Consider the following 22,038-nt stretch of genomic DNA (forward strand, 5'->3'; position numbering starts at 1 on the left):
TAAATATCAAGGCTTATTTTGAGTTCTAACGAATTTTCTATTTATAGTAACTAATTAAAAAAATTAATGATCCAAGCTCAATAATAGAATTTGTAGCTTCATTCTCTCTTTTGATCTTTCTTCATGGAGTTTTCAATATTCTAATATGGTATCATAAATTTGTCATTTACTCTTGGTGGCAAAATGAAGATTGAATTTGTTGATGGATCTATACCAGTTCAGCTTATCCTTTTGGTCCTTCAGTTTAAGCTTGGAACAGGTGTAACATGTTACTTTATTTTTGGATCATTAATTCATTTTTTGAATTAATTGTACATTCCATTGTTTTATGAAGAATGTAATTGATATTTGGAACTATTTGAAAGAATTTTTTTCTCAAAGTGATTTTATTCTCGTTTAAGAATTACAAAAAAAGTCTTATATTCTCAAACATGAAACTAAATATGTTACTAAATTCTACTATGATTTGAAAGTCTTTGAGGAAAATTGGAGATCTACATGTCAATCCATGATTATACTTGTCGTATTCGTTTCTAATGTGAAACTATGAGGCAAGTAAGAAACAATAAAAAAAAATTGTATGTTATTAGGTTTCTTACTTATCTGAAGTAGAATTTTATTGTGGTTAAATTATAAATTATGCTCATGTATCCATTGTTGAATATGAATAAGATTTTCTTAATGATTCTTCAACAGGAAAGACAATGAAATTCTGCTTAGGCTAATGATTCACGAGCTTTGATAAGTGTTGTGGGATTCAAGAAATTTAACTTAGAGACCTTAGTAATTATATTGCATTGTATAGTGGTTAGGGTTTGTCTACGGTGGTGAGAAGCCATGTATGGTGGTGTTTTGTGATGGTTTAGATGACTTGTTCACATGAGATAAGAGACTATGTATGTAACGTATAATATGATTTGTATTCGTTAAGATCAATTTTTTTTCATTAGGGGAGAGGTATTTATAGAGGCTTTCGGTCTAAGATTTTCATGGGAAAAATCACAGCCCACCTAGTCAATGGTGGACCGTTGAATCCCTATTTCTAATGGGACACAAGTCAATTGTTGATCATGACTTCTATTTTCCCATGAAACGTCTTATCCCATGTTTTTCAAGACTGGACGATTGAGAAGTATATGGGGTGCGATGTGGTACCTCCCTGAGGGAGATATGATCACCTTCTTTTCTGGGGGAGGCTTATGGTCATCTCTCTAGACACTTTACAAATATAACACAATATAGTCCCTTAAGCACAAGGCCCTTGATAGAGGGTGAACTTTTTTTAGACCATGGTATATGGGAGTACCCTGAGGCACTGAGTTTCTCTATGTGACTTGATATGCTTGTTACGCTTGGGGGTTTATTTATGAGAAGTCGTATTGTTTGGTCAGTCCGAAGGAATTCTAAGTTCCTCAGGCAAGAGTGATATGTATCCTGGATGATGAGACTATAAGTCCTTCAAACAAAGTTATTTGTAGCTCGGCTGATGAAACTATAAATCCCTCAGGAGAGGCATTGAAACTTTTTGATGGGAATTATATCAAGCCCTTAGACAAGACTTATGACTAAGTCTCTTAGGTTAGACTTCGCTCACGTCTCTGGGCGAGATTTCTATGTCTGGTCCCACTCGAGGAAACTCTAAGTTCCTAGGCGAGAGTTCAATTAGCCTGGGAAATCTAATCCCTTCAAGCGAAGTTATATGTATCATGGTTGATGATACTATAAGTCCCTCAGGTTAGGCATTGAACCTCTCTGGCGGGACTTCTATGAAGCTCTCAGACAAGACTTTATGACTAAGTCTCTTAGGCTAGACTTTGGTTGTGCCTATGGGCGAGATTTCTATGTTTGGTCCCGCACGAGGAAACTCTAAGTACCTCGGGAAAGAGTTTAATTATCCTGGTAAATCTAAGTCCCTCGGGAAAAATAATATGTAGCCTTGGTGGTGAGACTATAAGTTCCTCAGGTGAGGCATTAGACCTCTCGGTAGGACTTATATCAAGCCCTCAGAAATACTTATGACTAAGTCTCTTAGGCTAGAATTTGGTCATGTATCTGGGCGAGATTTCTATGTATGGTCCCGCTCAATAAAACTATAAGTCCCTCAGGTGAAAGTTTAATTAGCCTGAAAAATCTAAGTTCCTTAGGCAAAGTTACATGTAGTCAGACTGATGAGACTATATGTCCCTTAGGCGAGGGGTTGAATAGTTTATTTTTATTTCAGCATAAAAACATTACCTTACGGGGAAACAGGGATTTTCTACATGAACTCCATCATATAAAATATTGTCTCAAAGGGTGGCAAGGATCTTCATCATGAAGTCCAGCATAAAAAATTTACCTCAAGGGGCGGAAATGATATTCATCATGAAGTCCAACATACAAAATATTGCCTCAAGGGGTGGAAAGGATATTCTTCATGAAGTCCAACTTGAAAACATTTCCTCAAGGGACGACAACGATCTTTACGATTAAGTCCAACATACAAAATATTTAGAAAAATGTTCCTCTTGGTCCTATATGCTCAAAAATTGTTCACATGTACATAATCATGGTGTCTCGTTAGGAAATTAAAATCAATTTAATTTTAATAATATTTAAGATGGAGAGTGTTCCAGGTTATGGGCAAGAGCAGTTCTCTAACTCCTGCAACTTGTAAGCTCCATGGGGGAGCTTTTGGAATATGTGATATAGACCCTTCCAGTTAGTTTGTAATTTTCCCTGTTGTGCGGGTAGAACCACTTCCTGTAATACCAAATCACCCTGTTTCATTTCCCTTCACTTGAATTTGGAGTTATATCTTCTAGCAGCCTTATGCTTAGCAGCGAATTCGAGGACATGGGAGACTTATCTCAATTCTTCGATCGGGTCTGCCGCATATTTTAATACGGTCTTTTTTGCTTCTTCATTTAACTGGATTGTTTCCATGAAGGAGTATCAATATCCACCGGTAACATGGCATCTGCTCCATATACCATGGCAAACAAAGTTTCCTTTTTGGTGGAGTGTGGGGTGAGGTGGTATGACCACAGTGTCTCGTTGAGTAATTCTGCCTCTAAGTCCTTGGCATCATCGAGCTTTTTTTTGAGTCCTTCAAAATTACTTTATTCGCTGATTCTACCTGTCCATTAGCTTGTGGGTGTACGACAAATACAAAATTTTCCAGTACTCCCAAATCTCTGCAAAAGTCAATGATCGTAGAATTGGAGAATTGAGTTCCATTGTTGAAGACGATATCTCTAGGAAATACGTACCTGCATATAATTTTTTGTCAAAATGACGATCTCTCTTAATTGGGATTTTAGAAACATCTTCTGCCTTTATCCACTTGGTGAATAATTAACTCCTACTATCAAGAATTTCAGTTGGCCTAGAGCAAGGGGAACAGACCCAGGATATCCATGCCCCACTGGTTAGAAGGTCAGGATGAAGTCATCGAGTGAAGGAGTTCAGTTGGGGAGTGGTGAAGGTCCTTTTATTTATGAATTTTTTTCTCTTCTTATACTAATTTTAGTTCATTAAATATAGTGGCCTCACAAATAAATATTTACAACATAAACCAATTGAGACAACAAATACTTTTTAAAAATTGGGTTAATTTGTAAACCTTTTTGTGTCTTTTCTTTACTTTTATCTCATGAATGATTGGGGTACAATATGCAACATTGTGTTTGTGTTAAAACACTCTTTCCATAAAAAAAATCCGATGAAAAGAGAATGTACGGATGCATATCCATTTGCTTATCGAATAAACGAGAGGGAGGCGTACGCCTTATCGCTTCGAATATTCTTCTTCTGTTAAAAGTTTTAATTTAAAAATTGGATTAAAAAGGGAATGGACGAATGCAGATTCATTTGTTCCTCGAATAAACGAGTGGGGGGAATATGCCTCATCACTTAATATTCATCTTCCGTCAAGAAATTTTAACCTAGAACTTGGATTAAAAAGGGAATGGGTGGATGCACATCCATTTGTTCCTCAAATAAACGAGTGGGAGGCGTACGCCTTATCGCTTCGAATATTCTTCTTTTGTCAAAAAAATTAATTTAAAACTTGGATTAAAAAGGGAATAGACGGATGCACATCCATTTGTTCCTCGGATAAACGAGTGGGGGAATACGCATCATCACTTGATATTCATCTTCCGTCAATAAATTTTAATTTAGAACTTGGATTAAAAAGGGAATGGATGGATGCAAATCTATTTTGTTCCTCAAATAAATGAGTGGGGGGCGTACGCCTCATCACTTCGAATATTCGTCTTCCATCCAAAACAACTCCAACCAATCAAACCAACATTTTCCGCATGAGCACGATCAAATCCTTTTTATTTTCTTACCAACGAACAATGGTTTATCTGCTCCAACGCGACCTACAAACAATGCTTTATTCCACTGTAACGCGACCAACAAGAAACGTTTTTACGCTCGAGCACGATCAAAACATTGTTCCTTAAAATCAACCAACAAACAAACTTTTTCTACCTAGAATTACGTAGCTTTGAATTCTCCATCGCACCGGAAGATATGTAGGAGTAAGATTCAACGTCTTGTCAAGCACCCTAATAAATAACCCTATTTTTTCCATTTTCCTTCTTTTTATAAATACATCGTAATTATTAGGATAAATGGAACACCTTAGGATAACATTGTTTACTCGCAAAACTAATTAAGGGTAACAGTTGTTTACAACGGATGTTGTAGGGCGCTAATAGTTTTCCCGTAAATAATTGACTCCTGAATTTGAATTTGGTTGTGATGACCATATTTTTGTTCTTTTTGGGTTTTATCAATATTTTCCATTTTTAAATAAACTTTGGTGGCGACTTCAATTTAATTCGAGCATGTATGTGCTCAGATATTTTTCGCATCGCGATGCCTATCCAACACAAATATCATCCCAACATTCTTTCTTCAGCAACCCATATTCAACCACATACTTTCAACCAACCCAAACATAGCAAAACTATAACCAAGATATTCCACAACCCCAACAAACACCTTCAGCACACACCCTTACCAGTACAACAAAACAACAAACAATTTACACCACCCAATTTCAATATCAAACACCTTACACCCCAACCCCTTACTCAAACTATCACTACCAACCACTGCAACAAGAAATATCATTTCTCCAACCAATCCAATACAATCCAATCCATCAACCAAACTTCGACTATTCAACCCTCCAACAAAACAACTTTAACATTTCATCCTCCAAATACCATGCAAAATCTATAGTTGGCGACGTTTGTGTCACTTCTATCTCCAACCCATTACCAACTTACCCAACCATTAACACACCACCAACACAATATCCAATTGTGGTAGAACTTTTGAATTATGATTTTGGTAATCATGTTCCTTTACCCGATTTTCAAAATATTACAACACCCTCATGCACAATAAGATAACCAAGATTCTTTGTCTCACACTTCTTTGTCATTCAAGAATTAGGTAAGGGCAAATGTCAACCAAAAGCTTGCACGTGTTGAATCGGCAGTTGCTATCTGCAACGACGTTATCGATGATTAAGTTTTTTTAATTGTAACCCTTTTATAACAATAATAATAAAATATAAATTTATCAATGTATATTAGTTGTGCTTTTATTTATTTTATTTTTTAATCAGATTAATTATATTGAAAAAAAAAGAAAAAATTGCATAAAAAATGTTAACATTAAAAAAATAAAAAAAATAAATTTTATTATTAAAATAATTATTTTGTTATTATATTAATTAAAAAAAATTAAATTGTTACGTGCAGGCCATAGACCCGGAACCTACCGGTATGTGCCGACCAAGATCCAAAACCCTCTGGTTTGCGCCAACCAAAGATTCGAGTTCCACTACTCCTCACCAATCAAATGTCTAATGGCACGATACCCATTACCTAGCCTACTATGTCAGGCCCAAGGTATAAATACCTTTGTAAAGGGTTGATCGTGACTTTATGAGTCTATCGGGGTACTAACTGCAAGTGTACAGTCTAATCGCGTAGTTTTAAAAGATATCGATCCCACAGGGACTTAATGAATCGATCTACCGTTTTTCTAGGGTTACTGCGTAAAGCTAAGGCGGATGATACTTTAGTGATTAGGGGGAAAAGTAAAACTAAATTTAGATCTAGATTAAATATCAAATAACACGGATATCGGTATGTAGTTCGTCGTAATTATCTTCGTTGGTCTTTTTCTTAATTTTAAAATAAGTCTTTTCAGTAGACACTATTAATTAAAAGTCCTTTCCTCAAACTCTCGCTCTGTTGAATTAGACTATGACTTTATATTTTAACGTACGCTCTCACTATTTCGTCAAATCTAAAATCCCTTTTTGAAAATAATAGAATCTATAGAAACTCTTTTTGAGAAAATACTAACCGTTTAAACACCCTCGTCTCAAACTCTCGCTCTGTTGACTTAGGTTATATGATTAAACTTAAATGCTTAACTCTCGTCCTCACATTTAACTTTTAAAATTAACTTTTGAAAATAATTAGAATTCAATTAACCTTAAAAATTGCTTTCGCCCTGATTTAAAGTTAATGTTCAATTTACATTGTCCAGTTAAAAGCTCAAACCGTCGTTCTATTGATTTTAACTTCTGTATGTCTTTTACTCTCGTACAAAAACCTTGGTATTAACTTTGTAAATTGAGACCAGAAAAAGAGTGACTATATTTTGAAATAAATTTAAACCAACTCAGTTTTGATTCCTTTATTCCGCTTACTTTACATACCGATATCTAAATTACTTAGCCGGACATGCTAAACACGTATAAACAATAATCATGCATAAATACGGCCATATCAAACAAACAGTATATATAAACAGCGGAACAAAACATATGTAAATTAAAACTATAAATCAATTAATTAATGAACCTGGAAAAAAATACTAGAATTCTGGATTTTAACTCCTAGCTTCGATGTTCGAACACTCCACCACAAGTCGGTTGGATTTGTTCTTCACAATTCTCGATCGGATAGGAATGTAAAAACAAGGAAATAAAATACTATGATCTGACGTAAGGTTAGATCCAGTAAAAATTACACAATAGTTTCCGGTGTAAAAACTATCGTGAGAAAATAAATTGAATGCTTCGGAAATTCAACTAGAAAAGAAAAGAAAATAAAATGCTTGGAAATTAGAATGCTGGAAAAATATTGCACGGAGAAGAGACCGCCCGAATTGGATCCCTTGAGGTCTATTTATATCCATCTCCAAAATAACCGTTTCCTTGAATTGGTCTTCCGTGTGGTTCAAAACGTGCATGAGAAAATTTAGGGAAGAACGTTCCTTCTGTTACGCACGTCAAGCCTAAAATATAGGCTGAAATGTGTGGCGTCCGTCACACTATGTGTTACAGTCGTAACACTAGGTTTAGGGGCGTGACGCTCGGCACGTACTTGTGGCGGTCGTCACAGCCATTTTCCTTGTTCCAAGCGTGGGCTGGGCTTTGGTGAGATGCTTTTCCTAGAAAATCCTCTTTTTGCACCCCTCTTCTTTCTTTTTCACACGTGCTTTAAATAATGATACCTGAAATAAATAAAAAGAAAATACCGAGTAATATCGAATAATATAAAATAAATTGAATCAAATAACGATATAATTTAATTAAATCAAGTCCAAAAATGTGATATAGTTTCATGTTATCAAACTCCCTCACGCTTAGACTTTTGCTTGTCCTCAAGCAAGATACAATTTAGAAATCGATTTAAAATATTAGCCAGATGAAATTTCCAAACACACATCAATTCGCAATAGGTTGCAAGTAAAACTCATTTAGAAATAACCTGAGTTTAATCTTAACATCAAAAACTACCGTAACAACACTAGATAACCTCACCTTATGCAAACCAGTTCGAGTCATGCTATTATAGCTCAGCCTAGTTCTTTTCCTCTTATTTCACCCGTTTTCATTCTAGCGAAATCACATTAAGCCCTTTATCTTTTCGCGCACATAGTGGAGTAACCGGTTAGCGATTTTGATCCCTTTTTAGCTCGAAGTTCTGGTACATAAGTTGGATAACTTCGTTATTTAGTCCATTGCAAATTGCGGGGGATCGGACCGTAGTTCGCCCTACCAAGTAGCACCAGAAACCGCTGAACCAACTCACAATGGATCGCTCATACCATGTTTTTGTAGGGTCTGCAACCTTTAGATTAAATGATCGGGTAAGGATCACCTAACTTAATTAGTGCATTTCCTGATTTTTAATATGTTGTTTTTGGAATCATTCACTTGTGTTCATCGGTTCTCCACGTAGTTTGCTATTAAGATGGTGCCGACTTCTCGTATAAACTACTCGGGGTTACTATAGAACTAAAAGTTCAAGGGATTGGTATAATAGGTACTTAGCCTGATCTAACATGCTGAGGTTTTTAGAGTGTTGGGGCAGTAATAATTTCGTCTTAATTTCACTCAAGTTTTATAAAATAGGCAGCCTTTATACTTATTTAGTGTGTTAAATTTTGTTATGGCTCAAGAAAATTGAGGGGAATAGATAATAAAAATTTTCACACTAGGGACTTGACTTAAAATAATTTCTTTTTTTTATTTTTATTAATGAAAGGGAAATAACATACTTGAAAGGGAAATATTGAAAGGGAAATAAACATAACTGAAAGGGAGTTTTCCCCTTACACTTAAATGAAACATTGTCCCCAATGTTTAAAAAACGAAAGAAAAGGAAAAAAAAGGAACCCAAACTCAATTCTGCCTGCGTCCTCGTGTTCTCAGACCCGGTGATCGTTGATGTACTGCCAAGTCATCAAACCTGTTAAGCAAGTCAGTGAACCTCTGGTCGGTTATTGCATTCCTCTCTTCTTGTTGTTGTTGCATCTGGCGCATCAGTTGCATTACTTCGTTATTCTGCGCATGCATGGCATCAAGCCGTTGGGCTTGATGTTCAATAGCATCCATGATGTCATCATTTGTTGCAGGCATTCTTCTTCTTCGACGTCGGGAGGATGGACCAGGCACATTATCGGAAGGATTATGTGGGACCGAATGTTGTTCAGGACCTTGATCACCTTGCTCCATTTCATCAAACTCGTCTGGAGGCGGGTTTGCTTGTGTAGGCTCGGTAGGTTCGGGAGCATTCAAATCGTAGATGAATCTGTTGGGGTTAGTTACATCGGTGAGCGTAATGTTGGGCATAACGATGCTTGGGACTTCGTGGTTATTCACCATAAGATAATATTTCCCTCCTACCCTATTTTTGATTAAGCGGCTGGAGCGACAATAGCTTATATCCATAAACAGGGGTGGCAAAGATTGCAAATTCTGAAGTCGGTCCCCTAGATTTAAACCGAGTGCGATGGTGGTTATTAATCCCCCAATCACAAAAGGTTGACTGCCTCGAGCACAAAGGGTACGGATATGGTGAAGTAAGAAAGAGGCGGCGTTTACCTTTGTATCTGTTGAAAAGATGCAGTGTAGGAAGAATAATTCCTTCGCGTTAACTTTGTTGTTGTTGGCTCTTCCAAAAATGGTGTTTTGCAGAATACGGATAAAATACCGGATAGTGGGGTTGTGTATGTGTGAAGCAAGTAATGCATCCCAATTGGTGGTTTCCACACAGGATATTTTTCCAAAAAGGTCGAATGCGTTTGTGTTCCACTCTGAGTTTGGAGGGATTCTTGGGTGGACTTGGTCTCCTACAGGAAAGTGTAGCATGGCACTCAACTGTTCTTGAGATAGTGCGTACTTAGTGTTGAACATGCGGAATTTTGCGACACCGGTTAAGTACTCGTCCTCACCGGTTGGAATGGTGTATGAATAAGAGCTTAAAAACTCCAAGGTGAGTGATGGGTATGTTGGGTGATTTTGTGTGCACAGAAAAGTTAAATCGGATAGCCTAAGCAACCATTGCACACCTTGAAGTAATCCTAATTCTTGTAAGCAATTTAAATCTGGGTACCTGGTAGATAAGACACCACGTTGTTGGAACCGAACGAACTGCTCCCGTTGATAGTTGCTATCTTCAGATCGGAAAATAATATTTCCGAATTGCACTTCTTGATGTTGGTTCTCTGCCATATTGATTGGTAGGTAGAAAGAAGGAAAAGAGGATGAAATATATTTGTATAGAATGGTTTGTTGGAATGATGTGGTGTAGGAAGAAATGTATTGTAGGTATTTATAAGAAGAGTTTTGAAATTGGGAAGAGGAGTGGTTGAGAAGAAAATTAATGGGGATGAATGTGAGTGGAATGGAGTAAAGAGGTGAGTTGAATGGGGAGATGAAGGGAATAACGGTCATGACCATAACGGTCAACAACATTTACGAGGAAACACGTTGTCACGCTCGTCACATAATGTGTTACGGGCGTCATGGGCTGTGTGGCGACCGTGACAGCATGTGTGACGATCGTCACACTTCTGAGTTTTGCAACGGTCGTGACAGCATGGAGGCAGCATGCATTGGCTAAAATATGTGACAAGTTTTGTTTTATTATTATTTCATTTTACTATTTCATTTTGAGTTGCTATGAATGCTACTTTACTACACCATAGAATATATATATTTTTCTCTAATAAGCCATGTAAGTAGTAGCATACAGTAAATATCATTATTGGTAATTTTAGATAGTGCATAAATCAAAATAAAATTTAATTTAACCAATAGTGCCAATAGCTTCAAATAAACATAATGTAATATTTGACTGAAAAATAAAACATGCGAAAAATAAATCCTAAGATTAAAAATATTGTCAAACGAAACTATAAATTTCCTAAGACTAAAACTAGCTAACTCCAATTCTTCTAGCCACTTGTAGAATCTCTCGTCGGAGGGGCAAAGGAATTGACACGGTGTAGCAACTCGTGGAATTGATTTGTCATTCTACTCATGTATTCCATAAATTCATGTCCCATCTTAGTTAACTCTTCTCTAATGGCATCTTGTTCTGACATCAAGGCTTGAATAGCGGTATTATAATCAGTTCCGGGCATATGATGTCTAAGATCAGGTATTGTTAATTCTGCGGACGGGATAGGATGAGGTGGAGAGGCAGCATCATGGTAACCAGTTGGTGTCTGCGGATCAGACTCAGCATAAGGAATCTGGTTGTCAAGAATCTCATAATCTTGGATGGTTTCAACATATCTAACAGGAGAAGGTATTCCATCCAGGTTGTAAAGCCAATTATTTCGGTTATGGACACTAGTCATCGGGCTAGGCATGGTGAATAGGTAAAAAGCTTGGTTGTTAATTAATAGTTCAAACTCTTCAGGTCCAAGGTTTCCTATAAACATAGTGTTGAAAAGGAAAAGTATATTCATAGGCTGAATACCACAAAAAGGGTCCAAATCAAGCATGGGTTGGCACAATCCAATAGCATTAGCAATCATAGTTATCAATCCTCCTATTTGAATCGGTGCACGGTCATCTTGAATAAGGAGGTCAAAACTCGCCAACATATAAGTGGCACCATTCACTGGACGGTTCTGGGAAGCACAAAATATTATGAAAAGTTCATCACGTGATACTGTGGTAATGTTTGATCGTTTCCCAAAAAGAGTGTGTGCTAGGATCTTGTGGAAATACGGAACGCTGGGTTATGTATGTTTCCAGAAAGAAACTCATGTTCCTCAGGGTCGTCATTTCCCGTCAAACTTCCCCAAAAATGCTCAAGTTCTCGATATTCAAAGAGGTCTTGGCTCATGGTGAATGTGTCAAAAGAAGTAGGGAACCCTAAAAGGTTAGTAAATTCTCGAATGTTATACTAATACTCCATATTGAACATCCTGATTTCCAAATTGGATTTCCTAGGAACGTTATTGTTAGGTGTAGATGGGGTCGGCTTTTGATATCCAGGAGGTATAGCTGGAGCTTGACTGGGAGCTTGACCTGGCGCGTATAAAGCGTTGTTACTTTTATATGAAAAATTAGGATGGTTCTTCCAGTTTGAGTTATAGGTATGCGAGTAAGGATTTCCTTGAGCATAGTTCACCTGCTCTGTTTGAATTCCTGTTATGAGTTGACAATCTGTAGGAGTGTGACCTTGAATTCCACAGACTTCGCAATTTTGAGTTACGGCAACCACGGTGGCTGGAGGTGATACATTTAAACTTTCAATTTTCTGGGCAAGAGCATCCACTTTTTCATTGACATGATCAAGGCTACTTATCTCGTACATGCCTCCTTTTGTTTGAGGTTTCTCTACCATTGTTCGGTCGCTTCCCCACTGATAATGATTTTGGGCCATGCTCTCAATAAGTTGATAAGCGTCGGTGTAAGGTTTATCCATAAACGCACCACTGGCGGCGGCGTCTATTGTTAACCTTGTGTTATACAAGAGACCATTGTAGAAGGTGTGAATTACTAACCAGTCCTCTAAACCATGGTGTGGGCAAAGTCTCATCATGTCCTTGTATCTTTCCCATGCTTCGAAAAGAGACTCGTTGTCTTTTTGCTTAAATCCATTTATCTGGGCTCTCAACATAGCTGTTTTGCTTGGGGGGAAATATCGGGCAAGAAAGACTTTCTTCAATTCATTCCATGTGGTGACTGAGTTGGAAGGAAGAGACTGAAGACATCTTCTAGCTTTATCTCTTAACGAGAAAGGAAAAAGACGAAGTCGAATTGCCTTTGAAGTGACACCATTAGCTTTAACAGTGTCAACGTATTGGACAAATACGGATAAATGAAGGTTTGGATCCTCGGTAGGATTTCCAGAAAATTGATTTTGTTGCACTGCCTGCAACAGCGAAGGTTTAAGTTCGAAGTTGTTCGCTTCGATTGCGGGTGGAGCAATACTCGAATGCGGCTCATCTTGCGATGGAGCAGCGTAATCTCGAAGAGCACGAGCTGGTTCGGCCATCGCTGGTATCGTCGAATGAAGGAGATTTTTGAGATCAGGAATTTTGATTGGAGGAAGATTGTTTGTAGCACGATACTCCCGAATTCGTCGTAATAATCGGAGATATCGTTCAACATCGTTGATTCGTAAGTAGTATGGTTCTCCTTGTGAGCGAGTGTGTGGCATACAAATCAACGAAAAAGAAGGGAAAAATAAAATATGCCTTAGTCTCTACAGCGTAACAGAAGAGTTACGATATCGATTAAATAAAAGTCCCCGGCAACGGTGCCAAAAACTTGATCGCGACTTTATGAGTCTATCGGGGTACTAACTGCAAGTGCACAGTCTAATCGCGTAGTTTTAAAAGATATCGATCCCACAGGGACTTAATGAATCGATCTACCGTTTTTCTAGGGTTACTGCGTAAAGCTAAGGCGGATGATACTTTAGTGATTAGGAGGAAAAGTAAAACTAAATTTAGATCTAGATTAAATATCAAATAATACGGATATCGGTATGTAGTTCGTCGTAATTAGGGAATCAAATCTTCGTTGGTCTTTTTCTTAATTTTAAAATAAGTCTTTTCAGTAGACACTATTAATTAAAAGTCCTTTCCTCAAACTCTCGCTCTGTTGAATTAGACTATGACTTTATATTTTAACGTACGCTCTCACTATTTCGTCAAATCTAAAATCACTTTTTGAAAATAATAGAATCTATAGAAACTCTTTTTGAGAAAATACTAACCGTTTAAACACCCTCGTCTCAAACTCTCGCTCTGTTGACTTAGGTTATATGATTAAACTTAAATGCTTAACTCTCGTCCTCACATTTAACTTTTAAAATTAATTTTTGAAAATAATTAGAATTCAATTAACCTTAAAAATTGCTTTCGCCCTGATTTAAAGTTAATGTTCAATTTACACTGTCCAGTTAAAAGCTCAAACCGTCGTTCTATTGATTTTAACTTCTGTATGTCTTTTACTCTCGTACAAAAACCTTGGTATTAACTTTGTAAATTGAGACCAGAAAAAGAGTGACTATATTTTGAAATAAATTTAAACCAACTCAGTTTTGATTCCTTTATTCCGCTTACTTTACATACCGATATCTAAATTACTTAGCCGGACATGCTAAACACGCATAAACAATAATCATGCATAAATACGGCCATATCAAACAAACAGTATATATAAACAGCGGAACAAAACATATGTAAATTAAAACTATAAATCAATTAATTAATGAACCTGGAAAAAAATACTAGAATTCTGGATTTTAACTCCTAGCTTCGATGTTCGAACACTCCACCACAAGTCGGTTGGATTTGTTCTTCACAATTCTCGATCGGATAGGAATGTAAAAATAAGGAAATAAAATACTATGATCCGACGTAAGGTTAGATCCAGTAAAAATTACACAATAGTTTCCGGTGTAGAAACTATCATGAGAAAATAAATTGAATGCTTCGGAAATTCAACTAGAAAAGAAAAGAAAATAAAATGCTTGGAAATTAGAATGCTGAAAAAATATTGCACGGAGAAGAGACCGCCCGAATTGGATCCCTTGAGGTCTATTTATATCCATCTCCAAAATAACCGTTTCCTTGAATTGGTCTTCCGTGTGGTTCAAAACATGCATGAGAAAATTTAGGGAAGAACGTTCCTTCTGTTACGCACGTCAAGCCTAAAATATAGGCTGAAATGTGTGGCGTCCGTCACACTATGTGTTACGGTCGTAACACTAGGTTTAGGGGCGTGACGCTCGGCACGTACTTGTGGCGGTCGTCACAACCATTTTCCTTGTTCCAAGCGTGGGCTGGGCTTTGGTGAGATGCTTTTCCTAGAAAATCCTCTTTTTGCACCCCTCTTCTTTCTTTTTCACACGTGCTTTAAATAATGATACCTGAAATAAATAAAAAGAAAATACCGAGTAATATCGAATAATATAAAATAAATTGAATCAAATAACGATATAATTTAATTAAATCAAGTCCAAAAATGTGATATAGTTTCATGTTATCAAGGGTTATAAGGTACACACACAATCTTTAATCTCCACTTTCACTATCACTTATTTTGAACCTTAACTGACTTGGAAGTTGGAGTGCTAATCATGCAGGTAACCGCCCTTAGGTCCATCATATCGGAGATAGCAACACCGATTATTAGTTTCATATCAGCACTGATACCTCTGGTTCAAGATACACTGTGATCGCAACCCTCAATCCATGGTGACGCATCCGCAAAGAAAATTAGAAGCTCTGTTTCACCATAGTTTCTGCAATGACCACCATTTATAGTTCTTCAATGGAACAATGGTGTCGTTTGTGGGAACCGACTTTTGATTCTTATGATTTTCATGATTCCGTGTTTGATTCTTCGATCTGAGCTTCAAAGAGATATCTGACGAAGAAATCAAAGTTTCACGAAGTCGAAATCTCAGATCTGCAATGTTGGATCCACCGAACTCTGATCCAACACTAAGAAAGTAGTCATTTCGAATCTGATCCATCTTAGGACGATGTTGATGGAAGCCTCGGACCAAGATCCTAATCGGGGACGTCCCTACCAACCGGGGGCATAAACTCCAAGTGTTGGGGGAAAGTCGGTCAGTGAACACCTTCAAATTCATATTCAGATTCGCAAGTCCGGTCCAATCTAGCATGGTGTTGCCCTCAACCAATAGAAGTCACGGTTCTAATCCCGTCAAGCACACCTCCTTCAGGCCTCATCAAATACGAAGGGAAAACCATCCCTAAGGTGAGCAACGTCTGACACCCCCTAGATAATCAATGTTTGGTATCTCATCTCGTAAACATCTTCTACCGACCTTAGTACCATCGGGGAAATGAGGTTATGGAATTGACCATTGCTTGGTATCGGGTCATGGACAACCCAAGAGATAAATTATGATAAATGTCTAGCATCCAAGGGAAAGGATCGTAACTCCAAACTTCATACCACTAGTATGGACACGATGATCCAATGTCACCAGGATCTTACCATGGGTCTCCAGGAAGAGCAGTCGATCAAGATCTATAGGGGAGAGGGTCACAAATGCCTAATTCATAAACATTGAGAGGATTTTGAAGGAGATCTAAGTCTTAGCAATCTGGTCCACCTCAACCTGGATACAAGAGTCAGACACACACTATAAAGGTCATGTCTATCCTAAGTCAAGGACCCAGTCCTCCGGACACATGCCGAGCCAAGGGTCCGGCCTTCTAGAGCCAGTTAAGCACCCAATCACCCAAACACTATATCCTAGGAGGCGCTCGATATACACTTGCGCCAGACCGCAAGATTTAATTATTGAATTTGTAAATTAATTATATAGTAATGATATATATATATATATATATATATATATATATATATATATATATATATATATATATATATATATATATATATATATATATGTATATATATATATATATATATATATATATTAGACTTCAATTGTTCAACTTTCGCCTTGTCCTCTTTTTAGGGAACCAAAACGCAAATGCTTGTTCCAGTGATCCGGAGAACAATAAATATAATTGATGCCTTCCCTTGGAATCCAGGGGTGCTTTTAAATATGCTTCGACCGCCTGGGTAGAGCAATCAAAACCCCTTGGCACTTTGCAGGAACGAAGTCAGAGGTGTTTTAGGATACACTTCGAGCGCCCGTCTATATCGATTAATTCCCCACAGCGCCTCATGCACCTTCTAAAGTTAGGAGTTCTATCGAATACGCTACGAGCGCCCGACTATATCATTCAATTCTCCTTAGTGTCTTATACACCTTTTGAATCCAGGGGAGGTGTCGGAGATGCTTTACACGTATGACTACAATAATCAATTCTAACATGGGTACTATCAGAGATGCTTTGCACATCCGAATTACAACATCCAAACACCCTATGTCAAAAAATACACACTTTCATGCGTAGCTGGCGCACCTCCCGTTGGATCTAGCCAATCTGAGGACGAGCATGTTAAAGCTCAGAGATTCCCACATCAATCCAAGCTATATCCTTCGGTCCAAGGATGAGGATCCTCTACCATTGGTTGGGTAGGATCCTCTATAACACATAGAACACTTCGAAGCATGGCCGCATCTAGTCGACTTCATGCCCTTAGTCTGTAAGTATAATTCAAAACACCACCACAACTAACCAGACTTATCCTTGTCCATGTGAACATGATTAAGGCATAGTTGTGTCTAGCTGGTTCGACATGAAATACTTAAAGGTACCACTGTGAGCGTAAACTTTCGGGGTCGAACTCACGTTCCACCATTTATAGTATGGAATACAGACACTCTAAACTGCAACAACATTTGCTCCATGCAAGCATATTATGAGCAAAAACACACACTACTACATTGGCATTGAATCGACATGTCACATTCATCTCAATGCAATTCACCACTAAGTGAAACAACCTTACACGACTCCGCAAAGACTTAAGGTCATTTACACTTTAAACATCCATTATTTATCGCTCTTTATAACAAATAATAATGTAAATTTTTTAGGATTCTGAAAGTAATCCTTAACTATCGATGGATCCGAAATTCTCCTAGATCCCAACTATAACGGTAAATTCATGACCATTAAGCTATGAGTAAACTTAACATCAATAAAACCAGAGTCGCCACCGCGCTTTTATAGTTTCCAAAGGAAAAAGGGAAAAGTACAAACAAAACCCAAAGATCAGAAGTTTTCAAATTAAAACTAATAAAATGTCAGAGATTACAGGTAAGGGGGTTGGTTACACAGAGGGAAGGTGTTAGCATCCAATGTGTCCTAGGTACTCCCAGGGGCCCTTTTTATGTGTGTATGTGTTTTGGTATAAAAGATGTTTGAAAAAAATAGAGTGTGGGAATGAGAAAATAATTCATTGAGTATATTTTTTTGTTAGATAAGACCTTCGGACTTGTGGCTACGTACCAACATAAAAATGAGGGATCAAAACCTCGTAGTTCGTGGTATCAATTTCAAAATGAATAGATTGCTTTTAATCAAAGTTTAAGTTAAAAGAGGCACAAATGGCCCAAAAGTTTTAATGGGTGTTAGTTCTTTTTGTCTTTTGAAATTTTAAGTCAATATGATTATATTTACTTACAAATTTGATTTAAGAAAAGAAACTTGAAAATTCAATGGCATAAGACCAAAGTTTCTAACTTGAAGATAGGTCTAAGTTTGAAATCACAAGCAAAGATTTTTTTTGAAAAGGGGGAGAGATTTTGAAATTTAAGAAGTGGGAGGAGATCAAACGACTAATCCTAAGCATAAAATTAAAAGTTAAGAGTTGAAAAGATCTGACCAATAGGATGCAATCCAATAGACAAGAATGTCATATAGAAAACCCATTTTCCCTTTGGACTTGAATCAAGCAATTAGCAATAAGCAATTAGCAATATCAGACATCATGAAGATCAAGGCATCAAATAAAGATGGCCACATCCAAGCAAGCAAATCCCGTAGCTAGCAGTCTTCTTTGTCTTCTCATGTATCAGATGAAATACTCCTTGATTAACTCAGAATGAAGCATTAGACACCAGATCAAAATAACAGTTGCATCAAGACCATGTAGAAGATGAATTCAAGTAGATCCCAATACTTGCATCACATGAAAGCTCAAATTACAATAACTTGGTCTGAGAAATGTTGACATTGGCCAACTCCTTTTGCATATGGAATGTTGCCTAATCCTAAGTCCAAAAGTTCAGATCAAACCCAACAGTCCACACAAACACTTTTTAGGGTTTTTGTTGTTTATTAGGTATTTTAAGGTCCTAAGACCACAAACACAAACAAAATACACAAACAAATATATACAATCACAATATAGTGGCTCCAATAAGCAAAGTGAAAATGACATAAACATAAATAAGTTAAATGATATGTAAATGACAATGAATGGTAAATGACTAGAAATTAAATTGCATAAAGTAAATGACTTGAAAATAAAGCAATATTAATAAGAGTTAGTCAAGTGTTAGTCAAAGTTAATTATATGTTAGTGGTGTTTTACTTTTCAATTGATTAAGTCATTCTTTGGAGAACACTCAACCATCTATTCACAAGCATGAATCCTTGAACCAAGACATCTTCCATAGGAAGGAAAAAAGGTCAAGTTTCCATATAATACCATGAAAGATGGGATAATTACAATCTCACTTACTAGAATGTTATGCCTTTAGGGTCAATTTTAGCTCTATGTTAAGAAATTTTAATTGGACTTATGTAGAAGTCACAACTATCTGAGACCGGACAATAAAAATTTAGGTGCTAATTCATGTTAGAGATTTGGTATAATGAACCAAACTCCTACAACATACGACACACTAAAATAAAATATCAAAATGGATGGGCCTATCTCATCCATACTTGTATTGGTTCATCTAACACAAGTTTATTGATGAGCCAATTAACCTTAGGATATTGATACTTCATTGGTCAATGAAAGGAATGGGAAAGAATAGGGATGAAGATGAAGAGGGAGGGGAAATGAGAGAAACACAAATTGGTCATGGGAGGAATTTTATCAAATTAAAATCATTCATTCATTTTGGGAGGTGAAATGTATATTTCATCAATCCCCTAAATCTAATGATTTTAATCCAACAAAAGTCAATCAACCTTGAACAATGCCCAAACAAATAGTCAAACATCACAAAACCATGAAAATGGCTCAACATAATTTTTACACAATTAATCAATTAAAAATCAAATTAAAAATACATTTAAATTCAATTTAATTTGGTCAAAATCTAAAATCTCTTCGAAACACCAAATAAATAGCCAAGAGATTTATCCTAGGTCAAACAAGGTAAAAGTACCTTAGAAAAAAAAATCATGATTTTTGAAAAGTCAGAAGTATTTTTAAACAATTAAAAATATGCATAAAACCATTTAATTCATGAAAAATATCAAAGTTAATCCAAAAAATAATTTTAATTCATAAAATGAAAGAGAAAAATATTTAAAGATTTTTGGTGAAATTCCCATATTTTTTGGATTAAAAATGAAATTATTATGAATTAAACAAAATAAAGCAATTAAGTGGAAAATCAGAAAATACAAAAAAACAATGGCCATCAGATCTCCCTCATTAATTGAGGTGGCAGATCTGATGGCCACGCGCGCGCTATCCATGGTGGACTCAAGTCAAAGCACCACACGCGTGGTAATCAAAACCAATGGCCAAGATTAGAAGCTATGGACCAGATCAGATGGTTGGAACCTTGCCAACACACTACTGGAGCCCTAGCTCCTGTCATCTTCTCCGGTGAGGACCGTCGGACTGGTCCAACCAAAACTTCAAGAAAAATGGAAAATGAGTACACTAGTTTGAAGAAAAAATGCTCAGGAGTACAAATTTGACCTCCATTTCTTCCAATTTCAAGTATATTGAAAGATATATGGATTTGAAAATTGAGGTTCATGATTTGAGTTGCTTCGATTTGACCTCAAAGAAACTCAATCTTGTTGCCTACATTGGTAGGACTTCAGCAAACCAAAAACCACAAATAATGGTGAAGAACTAAGATAGAATCAAAGAGATGAAGTTTCTAAATTTTCACCTTCGAGTTGTTTCAAATTCACTTGATCTTGAACTCAATTTGCTTGATTCCTCTTCCTCTTACTTGCAGTGATCAATTGAGATGAAAAGGGCAATGCATTCTTGGAGTTTGAATTTCAAAATAGAAGGTGAAATTCAAACTCGATTTCAATTGAAATCTTCAATAGTTCTATGAAATGGAGGGTTTGGATTGTTCTAGCAAAGCTTGGGCAAGGTATTGATGAAGTTTTGAGCTCATTGCACTTGTATTTATAGCCAATTCAAATGCTCTTTGCACACTTCCATTAAATATCCAAAAATAGAAATTTCATCATGTAAGCTTGCATGGGCGTGTACAAAGCCCAAAGAATGATTTGCAAAGGTCCAAAATCGTGCACAAGTCATGCTGAAAGCAATGCATTGAGCCATGCAATGTTGAAATGAATTTGATCATGAGAATCTTCCAAATGGTACCATGCATTACACCCATGCGTAAGTCCTTCAATATTGATCCAAATGCGATGAATTTGGACTTTTTGGAAAGGTGAGATCAAGGGGAACAACTTTCATTTTGAAAACTTTTCCCTTTGAATCTTGAATCATTATGAATTTTGAGGTGTAAGTTTGGAAAATCAAACATAAATGAAAATTTTCTAAGTACCAAGTCAAATGTTCACTTTTTCCACCTTGAATAACTTTTGTTATGGACTTCAAATGGAAAAAGTTTCTTCATCAAAGTTGTAGATCTTTAAAACCTCTTCAATTTGGTCATAAATTTGACCTCATTTGTATTTTTATCATGAAGTAGTTATGCATTTTAGAAGTTGAGGAAAATCACTTGTTCAATGATAATAGCCCAAAATGACCTATATTGTTTCCTCTTGGAACATGCATTTGCAATTTGAATTTGAATTTCCTCCAAACATAAAAGTTGAATTAGACATATTTAATTTGATCATGGAATTTTAATGGCTTTCATCTCATAAAACATTAGCAGGTTATGGTCTTGGGAAGTTGACCTCCTAACTAGGATTCAGACAAAATGACCTATAATCTTTCATCATAAAAAATGACTTTCCATGCAAAACTAACTCTAGACTTCAACATGAACGTTGTTTTTAATGTCATTATGAGTAAACTTTCTCTTAGAATCATTTTTATATGACAAATATTGTAGGATATAGGGTCTAAGGAACCCTAGTTTTGACTAGTTGACTTTCTATGTCAACCACCATGAACCATCTTGCTAGCTTGACATTCTCTTGATTTTTGGGACTCATGGAGGATCATATATGTGCACTATGATGTAATATGAAGTATCCCTTGAAATATTTGATCAAATATTTAATAAACTTGTTGAAGAAGTCACACAAGATACCCATATGAATTAGGGTTTCCAGGGCAGACAAGCTTCAAACGCTTGATGAATTGTTGATCAAAATGATATGTGAAGACCATGGGGATCCATATATGATGTATAAAGTCAATGTAAACCATATCTTGATTGGTCTCCTTGCATTGAGGGTCTTAAACCCTAGATATGAGCTTGATGATGCATTGGTGAGCACACACACTACCTACAAAAGCAACAAACTATACATTGACATATTTTTGGTATTTTGGTTAGTAAATAATAAAAAACAAAGTATGATACCATCAAATATGCTTGG

At 36.5% G+C, this 22,038-nt stretch overlaps 1 non-coding gene across 1 annotated transcript; it reads left to right on the forward strand.

Annotated features, from left to right (window-relative positions):
• The first annotated feature begins 12,345 nt into the window (after nucleotides 1–12,345).
• LOC127089014 (small nucleolar RNA R71) lies at nucleotides 12,346–12,452 on the forward strand. The gene has a single exon (XR_007790795.1). It is a non-coding gene; the product is annotated as a small nucleolar RNA R71 (small nucleolar RNA).
• The last annotated feature ends 9,586 nt before the right edge of the window (nucleotides 12,453–22,038 follow it).

Source organism: Lathyrus oleraceus, chromosome 5 (assembly GCF_024323335.1).
Source record: "Lathyrus oleraceus cultivar Zhongwan6 chromosome 5, CAAS_Psat_ZW6_1.0, whole genome shotgun sequence".
NCBI classification, from domain to species: domain Eukaryota; kingdom Viridiplantae; phylum Streptophyta; class Magnoliopsida; order Fabales; family Fabaceae; genus Lathyrus; species Lathyrus oleraceus.